General features: G+C 40.6%; 1 protein-coding gene across 4 annotated transcripts in view; it reads right to left on the bottom strand.

The window, feature by feature from the left end:
• PLCB4 (phospholipase C beta 4) overlaps positions 1-27549 on the bottom strand; it is a 204901-nt gene that overhangs the window by 94017 nt on the left and 83335 nt on the right. The gene's annotated exons all lie outside the window — the stretch shown is intronic.

Genomic DNA, 27549 nt, shown 5'->3' on the forward strand with positions numbered 1-27549 from the left:
AATGACTTTTACTATCAGAATGTTCCCAAGAAGAAAAGTCACTTTAATGTGATAGGGAGTTTATGTAGTGATACACACTGCCAGCGTGTGAAGTCCTTCTGGGAAAGGCAGATATGTTCTGTGCTAAATCATAAGCAATGTGATGACACTTTTAAGGCTGTGAAGAATACTCTTCAACAGTCCCTATACTACAACCACAGCCTTCAACCTTTGTTTTCTTCTTCTCCAAACAGACACTGTACCCCATACAGTCAGATTTTAAAACCTAAAAGCTCTGCAACTGCTCTGAAACTCTGTACAAGATACATCATAACATTTCATCCAGCATCTGCCACTCCAAATCCCATATGTAGCAAGTGCTTGAAGGGACACCTATCTTTCAGAAAGAGTAACTACTTTCACACAACAGACATGCACTTTATTGACAATTTCAACTTGGTTGAGTTCATCATCCAGTCACTGAAACATGGCTTTCTTTACAGATATATTCTCTTTGTCTGATCACTTAGTACAATGAGGTTGTCTCATTACTTCATCACTGAAATTAAATAGATTGAGCTCCTCAGTTTCTTGCTGCAATGCACACTCTACAAGTCTTGGTGTCAGCCTGAGCTCTCTGCAGTTTCCCAGATGCTTTTCTGAAGTCAGGAGTCTGGACCAGGACACAGAAAACAACACAGCCCTCTATCATACAAGCTGGGATTATTCTCCTACTTCTCATTTGCATAACCTTGCATTTAGCTGCAAGAAAACACGCTTGATTGCTCATGATTTAGCAAGCAATCAAGTTCTGTGTCAGGGACTCAAGCTCATTGTTATTACCACCTCACCAATCTCTTCTTAGCTCTACTCTCTCACAGTTCTCACAGTTTACAGATGAACTAAGACAGATGAAGTGTGAGGGAAAGATGGCTTGCATACACATAGCAAGGATTCAGACAAATCGTAACAAACAAAATTTTTAAGCCATATGCTTTGGCAGCTGAGTAGAAGGTGAAGAAATTTTTCTCTCCTGTTAGAAAAGCTCTTCTCAGTCTCTCAAATTTCTTACACTCCTCTCAAAAATCTGTTCTTCCACAAACCTCTCAGCTTTTAAGATCACCAAAAGAAAATATAAAATACTCCCTTGACACTTTTTGGAACTCTAAATCTTCATCAATTACTAACCAGTTTGAGCAAAGCTTAAAACAAACAAACAAAACACACAGCATTCCAGCATGCATTTGATTGCAAATATATGCATGCACACACCATTGCCAGGACAAAAATCAAGAAGTACTCTCTTTAACAAAATTTAATAACTAATAAGTGTGAAGATTCAACTAGGAGAGGGAGAGGTTTTAAGAACAACATTAAAAAAAAAAAAAAGTCATTCTAAAAAGTGTCACTCCTTTAAAATTTTTAAACAACCTTTAAAAATTAAAATAAAAGTGTTTTCACTGATGTAGGATTCTTTAAGTATAAAAATGTCTCTGAATACATACCATTCACAAAAGCAGAAAAAAACACTCATTATAAAATACACCTCAGGAGCTGATCAATGACCACAAGGGAGAAGCAGGTGAAGTCTCTCAAATGCAGCAGTTAAATGCCTTCTGAGCTATCTTCCTTTCCTTCATCACTGATTTATGCCTGAGGTCATAATTTGGGTCCCCTCCCCGCCCCCCCCAAAAAAAAAAAAAAAAAAATCACACCTTTTGATTCACCTGGAGTCCCCAAAGAGTTAGGACACAAAATTAACCACATCCAGAAAAGTGTTATTTAACGCAAAAGTCTTTGCTGTACTACACTAAATCTGGGGTATGGGGGGTGAAAGGATTATAAATCCTGTTTTTTTCATTCTTTGACCAAACGAAAGACAAGGTGTGGCTGAACAGGAGGAGGAAAGGATTCTGTTAATACAAACCTGACAAATGTTTGGGGAAAGAGGTGATATTCTAAACTAACCCACAGGGCTGGCTAGCATGATGGATAGGATACTCCTCGGATCCCATAAACATCCTGTCAATGTTGAGACACTGTTGGAAAGGACAGCAGTATTCCTTAGAACTGACACCCCCCAGCCTAAAATGCAGTAACTCACAATTTCCAGTTTGCGTAGCCCCGAGCATTATAACAATACCTGTACATTTTTTTTTTATTTTTTATTTTTTTTTTTAGTAATTACTATTTTTGCCTCTGGAATGAATCACTACCTGCTGAGTGAAGGAAGATGAGGAGGTGTCACACTCTGTGTTAGCCCTTTCACCACTCACCTCATCAAATCACGCTCCCTAAAGAGTGCACTGGTTACTGTCTGGGTGGTTTACAGGGGCAAAGTATAAGCAGCCACAGAATATGTTTAGTAATCTTGCTCTGTCATATATATTTTTCTTACAGTTACAAGGAAACAACTTAAAAAAAAAAAACAAAAAAAAAACTAATGAATTTCCTATTCTTTCCTCTCTTGAAGTATATACATCCTTCACCACCACTCCTCTTTGGTAAACAAGATTCGTCATAACAAAGACAACCAGATCCACATCAGCAGGCCTGTGTAACTTCTTGGGTTTGTTGTGGTATTCATTCCAATCCAGAAAGTCTACCTGCAGGGATATAGCTGCAGGGTTGTGATCCAGAGTGAGGAACTAGCTGTGCAAGGCTCCTGCTGACCAGGTAGTGCAACGCTGAAGTTCTTATAAAAAAAAAACACACTTGTTTTTTACCCTGAAGCACCGCCATATGCAAATACCCCAATTGTTGCTAGATCTCTTATGGAAGAAGACTCAGATCTTCATGTGTTCACTCCTCACAGTCAAATTTACTGGGTCCTAAATGTGCCAGCATTATCACATGCAAAACGTATAGAAAGGCTGTTTTTTAAACCAGAAAATGTGGTTTCTACTCTAGAACTTAAAATTCAGAGCAAGTTTCAAAAAATTTAGAAAATAAGAGCCACTACAGTGCAAGTCCTATTTAAATGAAACGGTGAGAGCCTCACTGCTGAATTTCTGCAGCATCCATACTATATTTTAAAGCAATTCCAAGATTTCACAGCTCTCCAGGCTCTTCCACAGTCATATTTTGTTGTTGTTGTTGTTTTTAAAAAGAATGCTCTTTCAAGCAGGTTATTTTTAAACACATTATTCCCACAGTTCATGCAAGCAACTTAGTTCTCCCAAAAAACAAGGTCCAGAAGCAAGAAAAGATAGACAGCAGAGCTCAGGCGCCTGAAAATGTATTGTTTAAGTAATAGCCTCATTTTCCATTTTGTTTTAATTGCTGGAATGCATTGGCATGCAGGGGCACCTCGGAGGTTAACCCAAAACAAGAAGTAGCCTGTTTGTCACTAACCTCTTCTTCAGCATTTCACACAAGGTCAGTGGGGCTGCCCACTGCAGAGCTCTGCTTCAGGCCAAGAAATGAGTCTCTCTGCTGCTGACAGCAGAAAACAAAAACTGCTTACGCCATAGTGCTGAAAATGAGATGGCCCTGCCTCAACATAAAGTCTGAACTGTGCTTCAGTCATTACCTCTGATGACAGCCATTATCTCTAACAAGTAGAGCTCCTGATAGACCAGAGGAGCCAAACATGACCTCCCTGCTTCCTTCACTGATTTTCTGTTTGTCCCAAGGCCTTCCTCATTTGTTAATACTTAGAGTGTTGCCCAGTTCATTCCCATTCATTCCAACTCTCTCATTATACGCCCTAAGTACTTACCACCCATCCTTTTTTGAGGAGCATTACACTTCCTGAGAAGTCTACCCTAAGCAAAGGAACATGTATGTAAAGAAATTCATTCTGGGTGAAGTACATTTGCAACAGCTTAACAAGAACATGTTCTGACTTTTAGAAGTATATTTAAATGGGGCTCTTAAGGAAAGCTTCTCAGTTAGATGATTCAGGCCAAACTCCTCACTCCACTGAAAAACAGAAAGCCAATTAAACCATCTCATGCTTAAAGCAAACACTCAGTCCTGAAAAGGTAAATTATTCCTAAGCTCAGCAGCAACAGAGTCACTGGAGCAGATTCTTCAATTTAGATCAATTCAAAAGGGATCACTGAAGTCATTTCAGCTCTTCACATAACTTCTGACAAGACTGCACTCAGTCCTCATGTGCCACCATTGCAAACTAGAATTATTAGCTTATATGCTGACCAAAATGAACCTTTAGGTAAGTGCCACTTGAAGTGCTAAGAAAAACAAAAGCAACTTGGCAATTTCAACAGCAAAGTGTTACAACAAAACGGGTAAATTTTTACTCATAGTGCATGAGGAAAACTCCTACAATGAAAACAGAAGCTCATCTAGACGCATCCCTAAGAAACATATGTTTTGAATAATAAATCTAACTTCAGAGCTATCCTAACGTAATGGAAAGTCAGTAAAAAATTAAGTGCTAAAAAATCATACAAAAGCATAAACTTTATAGAATAAGTAGTTTTTTGATACTGTTCTTTCCTTCTGGTGATGGAAACTTTGATGTTTACATTTTCAAACTTGTAAAAGTGCAAGGGTCTTCCCAAAGGATGATATCAGAAACAGACCTACACTTAATGCTGTCACTTGTACACAGAACTTAGCAAAATGCTTCATCAAACATATAATGATAATTAATTTTCATTTACATGTATTCTTCAGTACCCCTCTAACAATAACTTATTGCTCTGACCAGTCAAGTGAAGGTAATTTCATAACATTAGCATATGACGAACCTTTTCCTAGAACTTTTCCTGTTTTGTCTCATTCTAATAATCAATACTAACCATATATAAAATCGTGTAAAAGAGTTGAAGACATCAGGTTTGTCTTTAGTTAAACAGCAGAATTGTTAGAGGCGTTCAATAGTTTAGCATAATATCAAACATGCCATTTCCTTGAAGTCATCTCCCCAGGTAGCAATCGAGAGTGAATTGGACGTAGATGAAAGCAATGGTTTGTGTAATAATTGTCAAAATCTTTTCTGAATTGCTATAGCATATGACCTATGTATCAAATGTATCTTGATTTAAGAGGCAATGAACTTTATTAACTTTAATTACTTCACTCCTTGGCTTTCAAATGCAGAGTGTTAAAACAAAGAACTTCTATTTCATAGAACAATCAAAAAAAACAAAACCAAAAAACACCACCACCTCCAAATACATATCACTTGCAGAAAGACCATATATTTCCTGAATTACTTGACAATAAATCCTTTCTTTAAGGTCTTTTAAATCTGACACCTGATATAATTACAGCAATGAGTCCTACAGGAAAGGGACATCTGATTTATTAAAAATTAAACAAAACAACAGACTCTTCTGTATAGTAGTTGGGCGATTAACACCATACTTAATTTGTACTGCCATTTAATCTGCAACTGACAGCTAACATATCTCTTAAAACTGTGAATTCTGTTTCACCCTTTTAGGTACGCCTCTATAACATGTGTCAGTTATTTTAATTAAAAATATTAATGATTTTGACATTTATAACATGAGTTTCTTCTTTGTAGCCTCTTTCTGGGGTTAAGTGCTCTAAGAAGTCTCAAACAGAAGTAAGTCTTGTACTTCAATGTGATAGGAATACATAAATACATGTTTAAAATTAAAATGCTAAGAAGTATTCAGGTGGAAGTATGAAAAAACACTGAATAACCTTAATGGAGGAGCATTCCTGTTATGATGCAATAGTTCAGGGATCCCAGGCCATAAGATAACTGCAGAAGTCTAACACCAAATTATTACTTTCAAATACCGTGAAAAAGGCAACACAAATTCCAAACTAAACAAATATCAGTAGCCTTTCATTTTTAAGTGCAAGGAAAAGCTATGGAAACAACACCAGCTAGAATCTCAAACAAACATAAAGCAAAATGCAAGTATCAGCTGCTCCATGAACACATCTTGAGGACACACTTGTCTGTTTCCAAACATTCACACAGATTTGGTAGTTGTATTCAAGACTTGTCAGACTTGTATTAATAAAATTTAATGAGAGGTCAAGATCACATTTTTGTGTTATCTTCTAAATCTGTATGTTTGAAATAATCCCTTCACAGTTAGATACATTAGATCAAAGCAAACTTTATTGAAGTTTTGACATGGCTTAATATGAATTTGCTCAAAATATACAGATATTTTAAAAACTAATAAGCTGTAAGGGACATTGATGTTACTCTAAAATCTGAAATTAGGAAAGCGACAATATAACTGCAGGGCTCAATTCTAACTGGTTTTCTAGAAGATTTCCGAGAAAAAAAGCAGTGAGCCACAATGCCAATTTAAAAGATCAGATAAAAGCAGAAGTGATCTTTAGAGATCACTCTGGTAATCTAAAATGTATTAATGCACCGAAAAACAAAAACAAAAACAAAAACATTCATTATTTGATAGCACTGTGGGTGGGGTTAAAAGTAGATATTTGTGGAAAGCTTAAGTTAATTACAAATTTATTGGTAGCCTGGGCAAAGCCTACAAACTACAATCACCATGTAAATACAGCTTTTTATACTATTTAGGTGAAATTGTCATGGTGCACTTTAACCCACAGCACTAGTCAGAAAATTTTTGCCTGCATTTAAGAAATGATGATAACACTACTCAGATTTCTTCTTAGCATCCACCTTGCAGCTTCGAGGTTTTTGCATCCCTTTCTTTAAATGATAAAAGATAATACGGAATGAAAAGTAGGAAACAGATTTAGTATCTGCATTTGAGCAGCACACTCTTCCCTTTTGTGTACACATATCCTTTTTCTTGTTTTCATCAGCCTTCACGTCCCCAGCTATCCTGCTCGCTCCCACACTGGCGCCTGTCCCAATTCAAGTCTCAGCACAGGCACAGTGTTATCAGCTGGCTGGAATGGAAATCACTCCCTGCTGTCCACCAATCCAGCCCCAGCAGCTGTGGTAAATGCAAACCCTGGGTAGCAGAGTGATAGGAGCAGCCCTTCTTTTTTAGCTCTGTGTCAGAAGTAGAGCTCAAGTAAGGGTGGCAGCAGGACAGCTGGAACCTGGCTGGCACATGCTGTAGCTCCCCCAGAGCTTTTGTGTTTTGGTTAGTTAGTTTAATTGCATTTTTTCTGGGGGGCTGGGGGGGGGGGAGTTCAAATCAAACAAGAATACAAAGAAACAGAACAAATTAATTGTCTTTAATGAATGCTCTTCCTATGAATCCTCCCAGTCAGTGTCAGGAGAAGAAAGACTCTTGGTGTTCATGGCATGCACCTTAACAGCACTGTGCAAAAAGCAAATCTAGGGACTGGGGTGACATTTAACAGATGGAAGAAGATAATCAAACAGTCTGGCCTAAACACTGCTGTATAGGATCAATTCGTCTATTTTCCTCACTCAAAAGCACTCTCATTGTATGCAGAAACAATGTCCATTACCAATTGTTCAGGGAGAAAAATACGTAAATAAAAAAAAAACACAGCCCCTTTAGACTACCTGGGAGTCAAGGGACTTGGATAACATCTGAGGTTCAGCCACACAGCTCTGCAATCCTAGCTGGACACTGCGCTGCTTTCCATTTCCCTCTTACCCCTCTATAAAATGAGCCTAGCAAGACTTGTCTTAATTACACTTTTATTGATACTTTTCTTTTTTAATCTGTAAAGAGTGTTTGAAGGCAGTGACAGCAAGATGTCCCGGAACTAAAAGTTATTAATGCTATACACCTTTAATCACTAAGAACATCCTGTATTAACTCATTAATACATAACTGGTCGTTTTTTCTGAAGATGAGACTGCCACAGTTATGAAACGTAACACAACTAGTTGAGGTGAAAAGTAAAATGTTACTTAAAATTTGTAAACCTAGCTCTCTTACCAGCAGGACAGCTGCCCACAGACAGCCACATTTGAGATGCACCAAGTTATCAGCTACTTACAGCTTTAATTTCATAGAGATTCAAGAGGAAATGATACCGGTTTTGAACTTGAAATTATTATTATTGTTACTATATTATTGTAGGTAGGTGGCAGAGTAAGCCTTTCTTGTAAATTTGTTTTAGCTAAAGTTCTTTCCAAATGGTTGTTGTGCCACTGCCCAGAAGCTCTAAAAGCAGTGGAGACAGAATAGGGAAGAGTGCTTTCATTTAAAAAAAAAATGACACTGATCCCTCAGCTGATAATTTCATAGTTAAACATAAACGAAAGACAGGGATGTATGAAACGTGATATTACATTCTCTTTTCACTGCCTCAGAAAAACAGTGCGATCTATATATATGCTTCTATTAAGTAAATATAAAAACAACTCTCTTGACACTGTGGCATGCTTCCTGTCACTTCAGGCATTATTGAATAGTTGTCTCTTCGGGGGAAATAAGACTGCAGGAGGTATCTCTGATAAGTTTATTTGGTAAAACAGTTCAGGAGTGCTAATGCACTTGTTAATGATGCCTTCAATTGTTTACGTTCCTTGAGAACAATGTCCCTAAAATGTCTTTCTGAACATTAATGTACCTCTTGTTTAAATACTGGGGCACAACTGGCCATGCCAACTGTTGAAGAGAAGGGTGGGAGAGCGTTTCAAGCCAGCAGCCTCTCGAAATCCTGCTGTGGGCTGCATTTTGGCTTCTTCAACTATTCATAATGTACACAAAGATTTCTGGAAGAAATGCATCTCAATTTCTGTATTGCTCCAAATGGATGATTTGACATAGTATTCCAAAAGGGATAAAAATAAAAGTGTTGGTATGTAACCTATTTGTCCACTATGGAGACAAAAAGGAGAGCCAGTCTGCCAGTCAGGGGTGCTGGTATGGCATGCTGGCATACACAACCCATTTTGAACACTTATTTGACATCTCATAATAAACAGCAGGCTTTACAGCATGCTAAGAGATTCAATTTATTCAGACTTTTCTGGACCAACTGGAGACACCAGAGTGAAGGGACTTACTTTCTCTAAATTCCTAACATTAAGACGCAATTCAGTGTTGCACAGCAAGAAAAAAAAAAGTAGGGGGTGGAGAGGGGGAGAACCGATACCTTTCCCAGCCTGCAGTACAGAGTAAATGGCCTCATCGTTTCTCTTTGTCACGCCATAGCTGGTATGAGCTACTTCCACCGAGGTGAGAAGAACACATACAGCATGAGCAGAAGATACCTCTGCTCTCATGCTGAGACACGTGTATAATGGAACACGTTCACATAGGTAGGAACATTAAAAATGCTCTCCATGGAAAGGTGAGAACACACACATCATGCCCGAATATGAAAACATTGATTGTGTACAACCATTTGGGGAGAAACGAAAGGCATACATAGCAAAGCACACAAGGATTAAAAAGAGGAGGAGGAAACTAGCAAAAAAGTACAGAAACCAAGGACAGGATGTCTGACACTGATGTGAGCTTCAACAGAATAATGAAGCACCTGAGAAGGTCAAAGCTAAAATGGAAAGGGAAGGTGGCTCCCAATGCTAGAGAAGAACAGTGGGTAGTTAGGAATAGCTGAAATGGTTTGGGATGGCACAAGCATAGCTATTTTTAGAGACTGTTCAGAAACAAAGCTCAGTTTCTGCAATAGGGCTGGAAAAGAAGGGACAGAGTGGAATATACGAGGAAAGACCAACAAAACAAAACGCTGGTGTCTGTGTGTGGGGTAAAGAAGTGGCAAGAACAGTGCCAACATTCCAGGCAAGAGCAGACTGGTTATTTATTGCGGCAGCTTGGGAGTGGGAATGGCATGGCTCCCGGAGACAAGAAGTTCAGCATTCCCCCTTGCTGCAGACAAATTGAGGGGATGTGTGGGTGAGATGCTTGAGAAGGTGCAACAACTGATTCTAGACCACAGGGTGGAGGTCAAAGGCAGAAGAGCCAGTTCGGAAATCATCAGATGCAGTGGGAATCAAAGGATGCAACTCATTACACCAAAAAAAAAACAAAAAAAAAAAGAAATAACAACAAAATAAACACAACCAGCAACTGATAGAGGGGCCCTTACAGAGACAGAAAAAATATTTTGCCATTTGCATGGGCTGTACTACACTGAGACATTCTTTGGTGCTCAATTGATGTTGCTGCTCTCCACCCCAGCCTCCTGCAACCTGACAGAGTGGTATACGTACTCAACAAGCCCACCAAAATCAAGAGTAGTGATGTATGCAAAGCGTAGCAGACCCTGCAGGTAAAAGCAACATTTTTACATGCCTAAAACCAGCTTTGCTCCATATATCACCATTAAGCATTGCCAACATGGTAATTACCATTGCACAGAATAATGTCTTAGGCCCAGCAGGCTTTTCCCATAAGAAAACTGGTCAGCTAGTTCAGACTGCTTTTCTTCCTGTCACATCCCTATTAAATGCTCCAGACTGTTTAATGTGATAAAAATGTCTAGACTGTTTTTTGACTGAAAGCATAAAGAAGAGAGTTCTTTGCCCTTGGCTAGCAATCCCCTTCTTTGCTCTTTTCCTGGTAAGCACAATAATGTGCATGCTGTACTTCTGCCGACCACACTTTCTGCTATGGTAAATGTTTTTCTGGTATCTTTGTATCTCTGTAAATCCAAGATTTTACAGACAAGCCCAGTGGAAGGTGGAGAATATACACACACACACACATATATATATATATGTACACACAGTGCTCTACAGTGTTGCTTTGCAAGGAAAAATGTTGAGCTTATAATGAAGTGTAAATGTTGCTGAAGGAAGGACGATAAAAGAGCACCTCTAAGTCAAGTGAACAAGAAAAGGAGAAACTAAACAGAGGAATCTCTGTAAAGATTAGTAAAGAGCAAGATGGTTTGCTAAAGCAGGAAATAAAGGTGAAGTATTGGCAAGAAATTCCAGTGGGCACATTAGAAAAAGCATTACCAAATGTGAATTAGTGCTTTGAATACTTTATGGTCCCTAGTTGCCCTCGGTCTTTAGCAGCTGTTTATTTTTGTATAACAAAACTTCTGACATAATTACAATCACGCTAAACTTAGATGCAAGTACACAATTTATACTAAAAATAACCCTCTGGCAGTGAAATTACCCAGCTCAACTGGTACACACCCTTCAGCCCTTTCTTTTTAGGCTCTATAAATCTGCATCTGTGGAGTGGGTTGTGGTCAAGGAACAGGTGCATCTGATTCTTGTCAGCATGTGTGACTTGTGTGTTGGAAACTAAGCCGCATACCATGGAAAAAGCTTGAGAAGAAACACTATCCCTGGACACCACTCATTGTAGCTGACTCCCATAGGAAATACAGCTATTGCCAAAAGAATTCACGGACAATGTGATGTGACAGAAACATCTCTTTGGCACAGTCGCAACAGGCTTGTCAAATAACATACTAAAGTCCCACTTTCCATTTTCCTGTACCCCGTTTGTTCCCAGTTCAGCATAGTCTTAACATCCTGAGGGTGACTTTTTGTTTAAAGTGCCCTTATTTCTCATCCAAGATTCCTAAATTGCTTGTTCTCTGTGATCAGACCATAAGGTGCACAGCTAAAGGTGCTGAAGAAGAGACAACTGAACACTCCATGGGATAACAACCAAGAGCTTAGGAATATCTGTGGGAAGGTTGTTCCACGGGAAAAAAAAAAAAAAAAAAGCAGTTTTTCCACATTAAAAAGCTCTGGGCAGAAAGATCTGTACAGTGAAAGTACTGGCCCACCACTGAGCACTTGTATTTTCCATTCTCAAGGTACCATTTTTGTTGAGCAAGTCAATGTTCCCCTCTGTTAAAAGTGAGAATAGTGTTTTCCAGCATCACCAGAGGTGATCTTACTGTTTTTGAAGCACCGAGACACTGTACTACTTAATACAATACAGAGGAAAACTGTATAGTATTATATATATTAGAGCACATAGACAATTATTGAAAAGAGGATTCTGTGGAACAACTGTGTGCACGTGTTGAAAGTTTGGATCAGGATGGTTGCATATTGATTTAAAAAAACAAAACAAAACAAAAACAAAAAAACCTACTAATATAGTTTCTAGGTCAATAATCTTTTCCTCTCGTCAGTCCACTCCTGCAATCCTTGTGCCTGCACAGTTCCCACTCATGTCAGAGGGTGCTTTGCACAGTCATGGCACTTCTGAATTAAGATTTTTCTTTGCTCTCTATATGCACAGTTCCTCTGGGCATCTGAGTGAAATGGCACACACAGGGAAAAGGGAATAGGCTCAGCCAGCATTTCTCTGAAAAGCTCCACACCACCCTGAGTAACAGAGAGCTCTGCAAGCTCTTTATGCTGAGCAGCAGGTAGGAGCCTCCTGAAGGCAGGCACCCGCTCTCTACTTACTGAGATACTATGCTGCTGGGGAGGTTTTTTTGGATGGGAGACAAAAGCAGCACAGGGAAGAGAAAGGCTGTTGCTTTTCCTGAAACAGAAGTGGCTGGTGCAGACAAAGAAAGAACAGACTTCATAGCACCTTTTGGTACTAAGACAGGCAGTGTGTGGCCAAGGCATGCAAGAGCACCAACTTTTTTGGTGGCTGCAAGCTGTGATATCAGGCCAGCCGATCTCGTCTAACACACACTACTGAGAAAAGTCATTGTGATTTTGGGAACTGTGGGGTTGATTTTTATTACGTTTCCTCTCAGGACTCTGAGTTTTCTGCATTCCATTTTCTGAGGGCTGTTGTTTGAGAATTGGTTAATCAGACTAAGTTTGCTATTTCTGTAATTTTTAGCACAGACTGCAAACTCTGCTTTAATGCAAAAACAACAAATCTAGAGCCACAGCTTCTGCTAACTTAGCTGATAAGTTGAAAAAATTTCAAGAGCTACTTTTTTTCCTTTTTTTTTTTTTTTTTTTTTTTTCAAATAAATCCCATGTGACCATAGACAGAAGAACAAAGAAGGGCACCGTTTATTTATTTATTTATTTATTTAAGCTATGAAACCTGATTTTAGAGTTCAGAATGGCAATACTTGAAAGTCAGGCTGAATATAAGATTATGCAGGTGCTGGATGCGATAAGTAGAAAAAATGAACTTTCCTTCAGAAATCCAAATTCATACATGAGATAAGAAGGAATAAGTTACTCAGATATGCAAAAACCTATCACTGTGGCAAAACTATCAGGTTTAGGAAACAAAGGCGACACTTTTTGAGCTTCTGTAATGAACAGTGTGCTGTTACAGTTGAAGAAACCTGATTTCCTTTCTCATTTGGATGGGGTCCTGGTAGGCAAATGGCAAAGTCAGTTCAATCCAAATCTGCCTTTCTTAGGAGTTGTGCCTTTGTTTTGGATCACAAATATGAAATAGATACCAGAATAAAACTGTCACAAGATCCTAAACGTGCAAAAAGGCACAATGATAAATAAGAGCTCCAGACAGGCTACCTGAACCCCTACAACTGTAATCTCTGGCATGTGCACAAGTTGAACTTGAGGAACACAAAGTGCAATCTGCAATACTACACTGCAGGGAAAAGCCACCCACCTGCTTTGAAACCATGCCTGTGGCCGAAGGTAAGAAGGGACACCACAGAACTGCTGTACAGATGATATGTCATATGACCAGTTTACTTGATCTTTATAAAATAGTCTTGAAAAGCATTTGTTAAATCCTTAAAATTTAAGCCAATGTTAAACAAGCAAATAAAAAAATGAAACTGAAGATTTTTCCTTCTTTTTTTCTTTTTCTTTTTTTTTTTTTTTTTTTTTCAGGCATCAGTATTAAGAGATACATCCCTTTTCCTTCTATAAAGATCGCAGAGGACTCTTGGATGTATGCATACCTCAATCCAGCATTTTGTTCATACACAAAAATCTTCTGGCATGTATGAATTGATGTTTCCTACTGGAACTAGGTGGTCCCTCAGTGGTAACACTGGTCAAAGATCAGGTATTCCTCGTGCACAGGTAGGTAACAGAGAAAAAGCAGCTCAGACTACAATAGTGCACGCATATCTTATTCCAAGGTTGAGTGGGCACACTGCTGCTGTGCAGTGTACCTTGTAGATGTGCAAGTAGGCTCTGAGCTTTCTGGGATGCTATAAGCACCGTGCAGGTTAATTTAGTCTGCTTCTCAGCCACACGGAGCTTCACATTGCTACAGTAAGGCTGCTTCCAGCTCACTCAGTGCTTGCCCAGGCATCTTTGGGATTTCTACCCATTACAGTATGTAGGGCAAATATACCTTCTGCTGCGAAACCGTAGTGTGAATGCTGCTTTGCAGTACACTTACAGTCACTCAAAACAGGCTGGCTGAAAGCCGTAAGACATCATAAAGCCATCTTTGAAGCAGAGATAATTTTAGACTGCAGTAATGTTCTCAAAGACTCTTCGCTAACACTTGTCTTTGTTGAAATAACAGCCTGCAGTTACTGAATCTTCTATAAATTACGCCATACTAGCAGTATTGCCATAATATTCATTTTCACAACCTATAAACAGTACCTGCTCCTATGTAACAACAAGACAATGAAAATTCAAGTCTCTATAATAGATTTCTGTCTTCTAACAATTAGCCTCTCCAGGCTAGTGCACTACAAGATAAGATTACTCCAGCAAAGCACAAGTGAAATATGAACCTCAGGTTTATATTCTAGCCTTTAAAATTGAAAATTTACTTCAATAAAAGCACTGTTTAAGGATTAGGTTGCAACTGATACTCAGGAAACTGAAGCAAATTCAGCTGTAAAAAAGCATTTATTTTTCCCCACGGAAAAGGTACTCAAAAGGCAGTGCACTCAGCTCATACACCACTTCTTAGGAACAACCTGTAAGAATCCCATAAGGCATTTGCAAGTTGTGTTTCAACTTATGCAACCTGTTTGCTAGATCTCATCTCCAGAACATCTCAAATGGCATGCCAAAGCTAAATTTTTCTTATTCGGTAAGAGACATAAGCAAACAATTATAAATGGTAACAGCCAACATACAGAGATGAAATGAAACAACCAACTTCTGGGAAGAGGCCAGTGTGCCTCGATTATAAACATTGTGACAGAAACTGGATGTTCTGGGACACCTGGGAGATGCACAGAATGCAAGTCATGATCGCTCTACTTGCAGAGGATCAGCCAGCAGCACCCTGTGTGAGACACTGAGTTTCATCATGATTTTCATAACATTTTTGCTTTTCCCAAAGCCCTTGATAGCACGTGATTAAGCAAAAGTACAGCCGTAACTAGGCGATAATGGTCGCCACCAGGCACGGCGCGCTCTCCAGAAAGTCGGTACACACGCAGACCGACTACCCGTTAAAAGATGCAGCAGTTCAGGTCAGCGGATGCAAGGAGTGTCTGAGCCTGTTGCTGCCATCGGCGGGAGGCAGAGAAACTGCGTGCGTGAGGTGCGAGCAGGTGGATGATCTGGTCCGCATGGTGGCGGAGCTCAAGGAGGAGGTGGAGAGGTTGAGGGCCATCAGGGAGTATGAGCGGGAGATAGACTTCTGGAGTAACTCCCTGCAAGGCCTCAAGGGGAGGTGCCGAGGTGAGACTCCTCAAATGGGGGCGGACCCCCCGCCCTGTCCCCGTCGGGCAGAGGGAGGGGATCTGGGAGCTGAGGAGGAATGGAGACAGGTCCCTGCTCGACATCGCAGGCGATGCTCTCCCCTTCCGGCCCCGCCTTCCCAGGTGCCCTTACACAACAGGTTTGAGGCCCTGGAGCTCGACAGACCAGTAGCTGAGGAAGAGGTAGCAAGTGTTCCCAGGAGGATGCCTAGGGCGAGGAGGTCGACTCCGCGCCTCAGGACTGCCTCCACAAAGAAAGACAGGAGGGTTATTGTTGTTGGTGACTCGATTCTTAGGGGAACAGAGGGCCCTATTTGTCGGCCTGACCCTACCCGTAGGGAAGTCTGCTGTCTCCCTGGGGCCAGGGTCAGGGATGTTGCCAGGAAGCTTCCTAACCTGGTACACCCCTCTGATTATTACCCCCTTTTGATAGTCCAGGCGGGCAGTGATAACATCGAAGAGAGAAGCCTCAAGGCTATCAAAAGGGACTTTAGGGGAATGGGTCGGTTAGTGGATGGAGCGGGAGTGCAGGTGGTGTTTTCGTCCATCCCTATGGTGGCAGGGAGGGGTTCAGAGAGGACACGGAAAGCCCACCTGTTAAACACGTGGCTCCGGGGCTGGTGCCAACGCAGAAATTTTGGGTTTTTTGATCATGGGGCACTTTACTCAGCACCTGGCCTGATGGCCGCAGACGGGTCCCTATCTTTTAGGGGAAAAAGGATCCTGGGCCAGGAGCTGGCAGGGCTCATTGAGAGGGCTTTAAACTAGGTAGGAAGGGGGATGGGGCTGAGGCTAGGATTGTTGGGGCTGTGCCAGGGGGAACAATGGCAAGGCCGGAGGATAAGGCAATGGCCCAGCTGAAGTGCATCTACACCAATGCACGCAGCATGGGTAACAAACAGGAGGAGCTGGAAGCCATCGTGCGGCAGGCAGGCTACGACTTGGTTGCCATCACGGAGACGTGGTGGGACCAGTCTCATGACTGGAGTGCTGCAATGCCTGGCTATAAGCTCTATAGAAGGGACAGGCAGCATAGAAGGGGTGGTGGTGTGGCTCTCTATATTAGAGAGTCTTTCGAGGTTGTAGAACTCGAGGTTGGGAATGACAAGGTCGAGTCCCTTTGGGTTAGGATCGGCAGGGACAATAAGGCTAGTGTCCTGGTCGGGGTCTGCTATAGACCGCCGAACCAGGATGAGGAGACGGATGAGGAATTCTACAGGCAGCTGACAGAGGTTGCAAAATCATCAGCTCTTGTACTCGTGGGGGACTTCAACTTCCCCGACATATCCTGGAAGCACAACACAGCCCTGAGAAAGCAGTCTAGGAGGTTTCTGGAGAGCGTGGAAGATAGCTTCCTGACGCAGCTGGTTAGTGAGCCTACCAGGGGAGGTGCCCCGCTAGACCTTCTCTTCACAAACAGAGAAGGACTGGTGGAGGACGTGATCATCGGGAGCTGTCTCGGGCAGAGTGACCACGCCATGGTGGAGTTCACTATTCTTGGCGAGGCCAGGAAGGGGACCAGTAAAACCGCTGTATTGGACTTTCGGAGGGCTGACTTTGAGCTGCTCAGGACACTGGTTGGTGGAGTCCCTTGGGAGGCGGTTCTGAAGGGCAGAGGGGTCCAGGAAGGCTGGGCGCTCTTCAAGAGGGAAGTCTTAATGGCGCAGGAACGGTCTGTTCCCACGTGCCCAAAGACGAGCTGGCGGGGAAGAAGACCGGCCTGGCTCAACAGAGAATTGTGGCTTGATCTTAGGAGGAAAAAGAGGGTTTATAAGCTTTGGAAAAGTGGGCATGCCACTAAGGAGGACTTTAAAGAAGTAGCGAGGCTGTGCAGGGACAAAATTAGGAAGGCCAAAGCTCATCTGGAGCTCAATCTGGCTACTGCCGTTAAAGATAACAAAAAACGTTTCTATAAATACATCAACACAAAAAGGAGGACTAAGGAGAATCTCCATCCTTTACTGGATGCGGGGGGAAACTTAGTTACAAGAGATGAGGAAAAGGCGGAGGTGCTCAATGCCTTCTTTGCCTCAGTCTTTAGCGGCAATACTGGTTGTTCTCTGGATACTCAGTACCCTGAGCTGGTGGAAGGGGATGAGGAGCAGGAAGTGGCCCTCATTATCCATGAAGAACTGGTTGGTGACCTGCTACGGCACTTAGATGTGCACAAGTCGATGGGGCCGGATGGGATCCACCCAAGGGTACTGAGGGAACTCGCAGAGGAGCTGGCCAAGCCACTGTCCATCATTTATCAACAGTCCTGGCTATCGGGGGAGGTCCCAATCGACTGGCGGCTAGCAAACGTGACGCCCATCTACAAGAAGGGCCGGAGGGCAGACCCGGGAAACTACAGGCCTGTCAGTTTGACCTCAGTGCCAGGGAAGCTCATGGAGCAGATCCTCCTGAGAGTCATCATGCAGCACTTGCAGGGCAAGCAGGCGATCAGGCCCAGTCAGCATGGCTTTATGAAAGGCAGGTCATGCCTGACGAACCTGATCTCCTTCTATGACAGAGTGACGCGCTGGGTGGATGAGGGAAAGGCTGTGGATGTGGTCTACCTTGACTTCTGCAAGGCTTTTGACACCGTCTCCCACAGCATTCTCCTCAAGAAACTGGCTGCTCTTGGCTTGGACTGGCGCACGCTTCGTTGGGTTAGAAACTGGCTGGATAGCCGGGCCCAAAGAGTCGTGGTAAATGGAGCCAAGTCCAGTTGGAGGCCAGTCACTAGTGGCGTCCCCCAGGGCTCGGTGCTGGGGCCGGTCCTCTTTAATATCTTCATCGATGATCTGGACGAGGGCATCGAGTGCACCCTCAGTAAGTTTGCAGATGACACCAAGTTAGGTGCGTGTGTCGATCTGCTTGAGGGTAGGAAAGCTCTGCAGGAGGATCTGGATAGGCTGCACCGATGGGCTGAGGTCAACTGCATGAAGTTCAACAAGGCCAAGTGCCGGGTCCTGCACCTGGGGCGCAATAACCCCAAGCAGAGCTACAGGCTGGGAGAGGAATGGTTGGAAAGCTGCCAGGCAGAGAAGGACCTGGGAGTGATGGTGGACAGTCGGCTGAATATGAGCCAGCAGTGTGCTCAGGTGGCCAAGAAGGCCAACGGCATCCTGGCTTGTATCAGGAACAGCGTGACCAGCAGGGCTAGGGAGGTGATCGTCCCCCTGTACTCAGCTCTGGTGAGGCCGCACCTCGAGTACTGTGTTCAGTTTTGGGCCCCTCGCTACAAGAAGGACATCGAGGTGCTTGAGCGGGTCCAGAGAAGGGCGACGAAGCTGGTGAGGGGCCTGGAGAACAAGTCCTACGAGGAGCGGCTGAGGGAGCTGGGCTTGTTCAGCCTGGAGAAGAGGAGGCTCAGGGGCGACCTTATCGCTCTTTTTAGGTACCTCAAGGGAGGCTGTAGCGAGGTGGGGGTTGGCCTGTTCTCCCACGTGCCTGGTGACAGGACGAGGGGGAATGGGTTTAAGTTGAGCCAGGGGAGTTTTAGGCTAGATGTTAGGAAGAACTTCTTCACTGAAAGGGTTGTGAGGCACTGGAACAGGCTGCCCAGGGAAGTGGTGGAGTCACCATCCCTGGAAGTCTTCAAAAGACGTTTAGATGTAGAGCTTAGGGATATGGTTTAGTGGAGGGCTGTTAGCGTTAGGTTGAAGGTTGGACTCGATGACCTTGAGGTCTCTTCCAACCTAGAAATTCTGTGATTCTGTGATTCTGTGAAGTCTCTGTATCCATCTTCCTTGTGGTTGCAGATAAAACTTTTTTTAAAAATCTGAATTATCATTACAATAAGAGACAAAAACGTGTGCAAACACACAAATTTCAGTTAATCCTTTTCAGTTCTTCTCAAGCAGTTTGCAAGATTTCATACAGCTCTGGCTGCATTACGAGTTTGAAGCTCTAGCAGCAACAGGCATTTCTCATCAGTATAATGAACTCTGAGGCATCTTGCATGTCTTGAGTGATACAAGCCATCTGAAGCATCATTAAAATTATATTTCAGTCATATTCTAATAAAGGAGGAGGAAGAGAAGTTGTTTGACAAATATTTTGGATCAGCACTGAATGAATCAAACAGAAGACAGCTTACAGGTTTTAAATATTTGTATACACACACATATATACACATGCACCCCAAGTCAGAAGGAGTAAGGGATTCGTTAACCTGGGAATCTCCAATATCATTTGGTTTGGCTGTGAAAAGTTTTTCCAGCTCTTAATTCTATGTCACTTATAAAGGTCTTTGTACAATTGCAATGTAAATAGAGTCAATAGGTAATTTTGAAAATAGTGTTCTAATGCTGAACAGAAACATGTCTGTAAAAGGCACAGAGACTGAAAAGCCAGTGGACAAATGCTTTGATGAAGAACTAGGTGATCTGGTTTAACGTTTGATTTTCCTCCCAGGGCAGTCCCACCTACTCAATGAAAAGCAATATATATGCCTTTTTAGCAAGTCTTCCTAAATTTGACTGCCTGTTTTGTGTAGTATGAAAACACTACAACATTACCTCAATGCACAAAACCCCATAATTCAAGCTGTGCTGAACCCAATCATATGAACTATTTTCTTGTACATCTCAGTCTCATTTCCTATTAGCAAGGCATGAAAATAAGCCAGTAATAAGGAACAGTAATAGATATTGTTAATATCAATATTAACTGGGTATAATAAACAGCAAATGAGGAGAACTGGGAGGAATATTGGTGGAATTAACTCACAAAGATATTGCTTAAGGAAGATTTTTGTGCATTGTGGACAACAGCAGAACAAACCTAATTAAAAATAACTAATAACATGACTAAAATCTTGGAGCCATTAAATGTTCACTATATTTTAACATCACCAAATCTATTTACTGTTTTATTAGCTGGATACCAGTTGCATCTATCAATCATCTTGTTTGTTTATATTTTACAAAAGAAAACTTCCAATATTAGAGAATCCAGTTTACTTAACAGGCACTCAAAAATAATACATATTTCTAAAGATTACCAGGGTGATCATATGTAACATCTCTATCTCACCTTGTTTTATGTTCCTGGTGATAAATCCTTGTTGTATACACAAGATGTGTACTGTTTATATATGTAGTGCTGTGCTTAATACTCCCTCTTAGAAAAACAGGAGAAAAATTAAAGCTAACTTGTTTCATTCCCTACTCTCATGTAATGTAACATTCTTCTGCTTCATAGCAATACTTAGACAAAATCAGTACTTAATAGCCTTGTATTACTTATTGAAAATTACTGAAACAGATTTATGATGAACAGAAAATGGCAATAAATTGTAAAGACAAAAAAAGATGGAAGAAAAATAGGCAATGCTAATGAATTTGAAGAGACTGTCTCCACCCAAGTATTATGATAAATATTACAATATTACAATCTTACCTTTTTCCACAGACTGCTAATCTTATTTGTTTATATGCTGACATATATTTAATTGGCTTCTTGAAGTTAAAATTTATGTATGCAGCAGAAGGAATCAATGATCTTAAATCAAAAGGACTTTCATATTTTTAACTTAAAGTCTGAGCATATTGTACATATTTAACTCTTTCTCAAAAAAAAAAAAAAATTAAAAAAAAAATTATCTTCAAGTCTCTTTAGGATTTAAGATTCAAATTCTGGTCCAGTAATAAATTTGACTATAGACTGCAGTGCTCATCAGATGGTCTAAAAGCTCCCAAGAAAAGCAGACACATTTCATAGACAAGAAAGGCTACAAATGGCAGAAAACAGACATGATCTAAGAGAATAATTTTGTCATCCACCAGATGTGGAATGGTATTAATTTTATATACCAGAGCCTCTAATTTCACCAGAATACCTAATCTGACATTGCAACTACTGCAGATGTGCTTACAGGTTAAGCACCTATACATACACAAAGAGACAGCTGGGACAAGTTCACTTGTTTACATGTATACACTTACTTGATGTACAAGTTTGAAGACCATGAACTATCTTTCAAGAGGAGCACAGAAATATAATAATACCAAAGAAGCTGTTTAGTGAAATGTCCAGAATCACCTCTTAGACTCAGCTAACTCTCAGTAGTCTGTAAACCCCTGTGAAATACTACCTACACTGGTACATGTTTAAATACACTTGTAAATCTGGTACTAGGTATGCATAAAGTCAAAAGCACATCAAAGCAGAGACCCCAAAAAAGCAGGTCCCCAAAAGCCTGATTCCCGTCAATATACTGAGAACTATGCTATTTTATTGCTGGAGTCAGAACTTCAACTGGATATCCCAGTAAACTCTTCCAATCAACGCAAATGCTTGATAATAATTTTCCTCTAATTTCTGACCTGCTTATAAGGTCAACTTTCTGAATGTCACACACTGCCACAATACCTACCAAATTCTTCTAGGACCATCTGGATGCTTTTTCCAGCTATAAAGCATGCATTTTCGATTCTTGTCATCATGGGATTTATCCCAATCTATTTTGAGAACTGTCCCCACAAAAACGTCTAACAGACTTCCATTATCAGACAAGTTAAAGCTTGAAATAAGCACAATGCTTCTACCCCATTTCGGTACTCTTCAATCATAGCAAGCAAAATTGTCATTTTTAATATTCAAGCCAAAGTGAAATTCACAATGTCATTATATTGGATCTGCAACATTTTCACATTAATTTGCAGGTTTCTCATTCGTTCTTATTCCGTGCTTTGAATATGCTTGGATCCCAAACCAATTTCCTGAGATATATTCCAAAATGTTCAAGATTTAAATGCCTTGAAGGAATCTGTAATTCATATTGAGACCAACTTTTGCTCAGCTTTGTAATTCCCTCCATATTAAAGTACATTAGATACTGTTACTCCGCGTGCTTTACCAGAATGGTTATGGCTTGGAAGTATGACTTCAGTCATATTAAAAGTAGCAAGCCTCATTTTCCTATTTGCAATGTTCCCTTAACATATGTAGAACAATACAGAAAAATTGAGCAGACAAAAATTAATATGAAGATGTCACCAAGTACAGTAGCATATCAATGCAAGTGTCAGAGCTGCAAGAGATGTGACCAGTGGTGAGCTACAATTATGAAGAATAAACATGGGCTGCACTTTCATCTGATTTTTATTAGTGTAGATTTTTGCTGTCCTTTACATACTTGGAAAAGCCAATTGAATATAGTTTCCACTACTAGATAATATCTTAGCTTTTGAGTAGCTTTACTTCAAATTATTTCTCTCTATAAAACAATTAAATAATCTTGCATTATTCAATGTACAGAGACATAATGATAAGGATGAATAATGAGAGAACTCAACATGATCACTGCATGCACTGTTTAGGACAGGCAGCTTCACCTAGCTTATAGTTTGGTTGCCACTTTAGAGAAAAATTAATGCCACAACTTACAGAGACAATAATACAATTCATTCAAAACTTGAAAGCATCAGAAAACAGCATGGTAGAAATACATTTCCATACTGCTCATGGAGACAGAGGTGTTTTTACCTGTCTAATGCACTTTGTCAAATCTGCCTACGAGAGCTCCAGATGTCTGACAGGAGACAAACACATTCCCACGGGAGAGCTGGGCGTGCACGTGCAGGAGAGACCTGCAGATCCCACTGGTGCTGTCCCGAAGTACAGCAGTTATCTGCAGTCTGGCAACCTGCAACTTACTGCACAGCACAGAGGTTGATACCAAAACTGGACACAGTTGAGCATGCAAAGCTATCAAACACCTGCTACACAGCACAACAAAAAGGATGTCTCAGGTCCCAGATAGGATAATACTGAGATAATCTGTTCTGGTATACAGTAAGCAGTCGTCACTCGCTCTTTAGGAGCTGCACAATACACTTAATTTTACCTTAGTGCCAGACATCTGCTTTTAACTGTTTAAAACAGAAAACAGAGTAGGACCAAAACACTTTTCCATACCACCCCTATTATCGTGCCACTAACATAAGTTATAGTACTTGCATGAGTTTTACTACCTCAAATTCTCTATTCAGCTTCAGCTTAGATTAAAACGATGCAAGGAATTAAAGAATGAGCTTTTCAAAACAGATCTACATATAGTCCCATCTAAGCAAAGATGTGCTTACCATGGTCCAACTATGACCTAAATACTATGATCTACAAGTGTCAGCAAAAGGTTAACTACACAGATTACATCTAGTTTCACTGCACAAGTATTCACGTGCACATGTTTTGTTCCCCCCACCCCACTTATTCTGGTATTTATGAGATTGATGCATTTGAAATAAATTCAAATAGGGTTTTAATCCATAATTTTTCAAAGATGCAACAACAGAAACCTCTACTAAGCAAATAAACGATCACTACACTGATCTTCTTAACTTGGAAAATACACTTTTCTTCTATGTTTACTGTTTTGTTGGGAGAAAACATATCGTTTAACTATTACAAATAATGAAAAATAAAATCAATTTTCTCAATTTGAAATTATGGTATCTCTGAAAATTTATACACCAGTCATTGAAACGCTGTAATAAGATGACAGGCAACCAACAACATTTAATTAGTTGATCTACAACTTCCTCTTGATTGCCAAGACCTATTCTAAATTATGTATAGACACTACTGCCTGCCCAAGGCTGAAGGCACGCTCTCATATTTATTTGGTAGTTGCAGTAAAATTAATGAGTTAACAAATACTGAAAATGTTTCTAGGATTAGGACACAACTGCTGAGTAGAAACCTCTTGACCAAATTCCTTTTCCTGATAGCTTAAATCTGGCCACATCCCAAAATTTTGTGATTTAAATAATTTACACTCAGTCAGTCAGAATGTTCCTCTGCCTTATATGCAAACTCTTTTGCAGGAATTTCAAAGAGAAATTAGCATATGCTACTACTGACAGTGGCATGCGTTTCAAAATAAGCACAATTAAAAACTGAAAGTGACAAAGAAAGACAATCACACTTACTTAGTAACGTAACAGAGAGCTCTATATAGTCATTTTAAAAAGTATAATGAATTGGCAAAAATTAAGATTCATATGATCACTCCACCTCAGTTTAATTACTCTCCCAAGAGAATATCGCATGCATAATCAGTGCCAGCTATACTCCCTGATTCACAGTTTAAACACTTACGTAAGATGATCTCTATTTCTGTAACAGAAGAGGAAAGCCCGTCTTACAGACGGTAAAATTATACGATGCAGGGAAGGTGACAAATCCAGGTTTACCAAACCCTGAATTACGCTGAATGGCTTTAAACTGGAACTCCTTTTGGAACACTGCCAAGGATCTAGTATCAAGGGATACTTTAGAGCAACATATTCAGCATGCAAAAGTGCCAAGAGAATATGTTAGAGAAATTAAATCATTCTGTTCCACTATTCAGCACTCGTGGAAGCCTAAGCAGAGGCTGGTAATTAGCTAATTTGCATGGACTCTGTGAAGAAGAGTATTTAAAAGAATTCCAGCAATACAATCTTTAAAGAGCAAGACAGCCTGGCCTGACTGGCTAGCTGCTTGCATATCTTGTATTCCCTCTGTCTGTGGCAAGACAAGCCATTTTTAGCTGTACAAGGATGAGTTGGTAGATTTCTGAAAATAGCTACATCTACAGCTCAATGTGTAATTTCCTCACAAAGAATCCAATCAGACTCCCATTTAAGTGGACTGCCAAAGCTGGATCAAGAAAAGGAATTAATCCATCCCTCCTTCAAAACACCCTGTAGAAAAATAAACATTCTTCTTGTGTTTATCCAACTATCTTTGTGATCACAACCAGGAGAAGTACCAGGGCAGTCACAGATGAACTCAGGAGATCCATTTTAGGCACTGTGGAGCAAAATGCAGCCTGTATGGATGCTGCGATAGCCCTTGGAAATACCACAGACTTCTCTACTCCTCTGTCAGGGAACAGTAACCCCTAACCCAGAAATGGGAGGTTGAGGCCAAGGCATTTCTTCTGTCAATTTTCTTTGAGAAATTATTATTTTGGAGTCATTTACTACAGGTGGTAAATTACTCTCTCTACAATTTTTCAGATGTTGCAGATAAGGGTTTTAAATTGAAATACAACAATTACCTTCCCTGTATATGATGTATTATCTTCCAAAGCTCTAATTCTCCAGTTTCATGCCAAGGCCTGAGATTTGCAATGGCAAAATCACAGTAAGTCAAGCCTGAGTCCTTAGCTACAACAAACCATATTTTACATATAAAAGGAAAACGGCTGCACCAGCACGAACCTCTGGTTTTATATTACTAGTGTTTTGTACATGGCACTTCAATGACTGTGGTATATCATCTGTTTATAAGCTGATTTATTTTGTACATGCAATGTGCATTTCAGAAGTAATAATTTTTTTTTTCTGATGATACAGCTTTATATCTTGCATATGAAACACCAGCCCAAAAGCTGTTTTCAAAGTTACACAAATATTACATCCAGTCTACTATGCAAACATTCATTCTGGAATCTTGACAACAAGGAACTAACTTTTAATGCTTCAACAACATTTGCAAGTTGGAAAAAAAATAAAGAAATGTTCTGCGTCAACAGGATCCTCCCCTTCAAGGAAATTAAATGCCAAAAATAAATATGGAATTCCCTCATGTGGCCCTGATGTTTTCTTCACTGTTTTCCCATAGACTTCAAAAACCAGAAGAGTATGCCTGGATTTTAAAGAAACACATATATAAAAAAGTTATTTTGCAGAAGGAAAGAAAATCTACATACATGTATTTCCACCAGGTTTTGAAGTTTCTAATTAACTACATGATATGCATGGATAAAGTTAGCACAGTGAGATGAAATTTACAGATTTTGTCCAGTTTCTTTAACTGAGAATAGCTGAAAACAGAAAAGCTTTTGGACACGGAAGCCGTATTTTTAGTACTGAAACAGAAATAGCAATGTTGAAGCTAAATGCAGATTATATTTTAGCTTTTTTTTTCCCCTTGATCTTCTCCTGATTTTTCTGACGTTTGCAGCCACACCTCCCAGTCCCTAGGATGAGGGAAGCAATCCTGTATAGCAAGCACAGCGGAGGCTCTGTTGCCCCAAGACATTTCCCTTTTCTGCCTGTCCCCTTCCCTGTTTAGACATCTCCCAGCTCTTCACAGACCTCCCATCTTGCTGAATTGGTCGGCTCCACTGCTGTGATTCAAGTCACTGTCTCCTTTCCAAACTCTCACACCCGTCTCATTTCATCTTCTTTATCATCATTCTTCCTTTGTCCCTTGTCTCCCTTCTCCAAACACAAGTTGCTCACGTCCTTCTGACTCCACTGTTCATGGCAATTTCTGTTCTCCCTCCTTTATCTTTGACTGTTCATAAGCCATTTTAAATTGTATCAGGCAGGGAGGCTTGCCTCACAGACAAGGCCTACAAAGATTCAGGTCAGACCCCGGTTCAATTACCAATTTGACTGCAGGCCCTGTGCCACTCCAGGCAACCCTGCTCATGCTGCATTTCTACGGCAGAAATACAAGGTTATGATTTTCCTTCCTCAATGATAGCACTATGAGGATAAAGAGAGGCTGGAGCATACTCATTGATTCAAAATCTTTGGAGAACTTCAGTGTAAAACACGAAGTATACAAGGAGCGGTCTTCCGAAGTCTAAAGCTCTGTCTAATTTAGGTGATTTTCTATGGAGAAATGGACATAACTGACTCAACACAACTTTGACCACCTTATTGAGTACAAACTGTAAGAGCCAAGGACTGTTCATTCTGGTTCTGTATATGTTAGAGTACTATCAAGACACCTAATACCAAACAAATTCTAAGTAGTAACCCTTTTACTTTTTTTTTTTTTTTTTTTTTTTAAGACACAGAAGCACAACACCCATTTATAAATTGAAGAGCATATTAGCACATCAAGTCTTTTTGATGCCACTACATCAAAACACAAACCAACCACTATTTAATTTAAAATGCTACTTTCTTAAGGGTATGTAAGTAACAGGTGACTTTTTAATTTTTGGATCTTTCATGATGTAGGCAATATGAAAATCTTGGACTAAGTGAATTATTTGATCCTAAAACTGAAAAGCCAAGCAGCAAACACACACTATTACGGTGGCATACCAAAATTAACAAAACAGAGTATCAGATATCAACTTACAGGGCCCTGTTCTAAAGGACGCAATGGCCAAAGAGCATGGGAAAAATGTTCAAGCGTTGGCTGCACCTGCAAAACTGCATGCAGACA

This window comes from Aythya marila (assembly GCF_965140915.1).
Source record: "Aythya marila genome assembly, chromosome: 3".
NCBI classification, from domain to species: Eukaryota; Metazoa; Chordata; class Aves; order Anseriformes; family Anatidae; genus Aythya; species Aythya marila.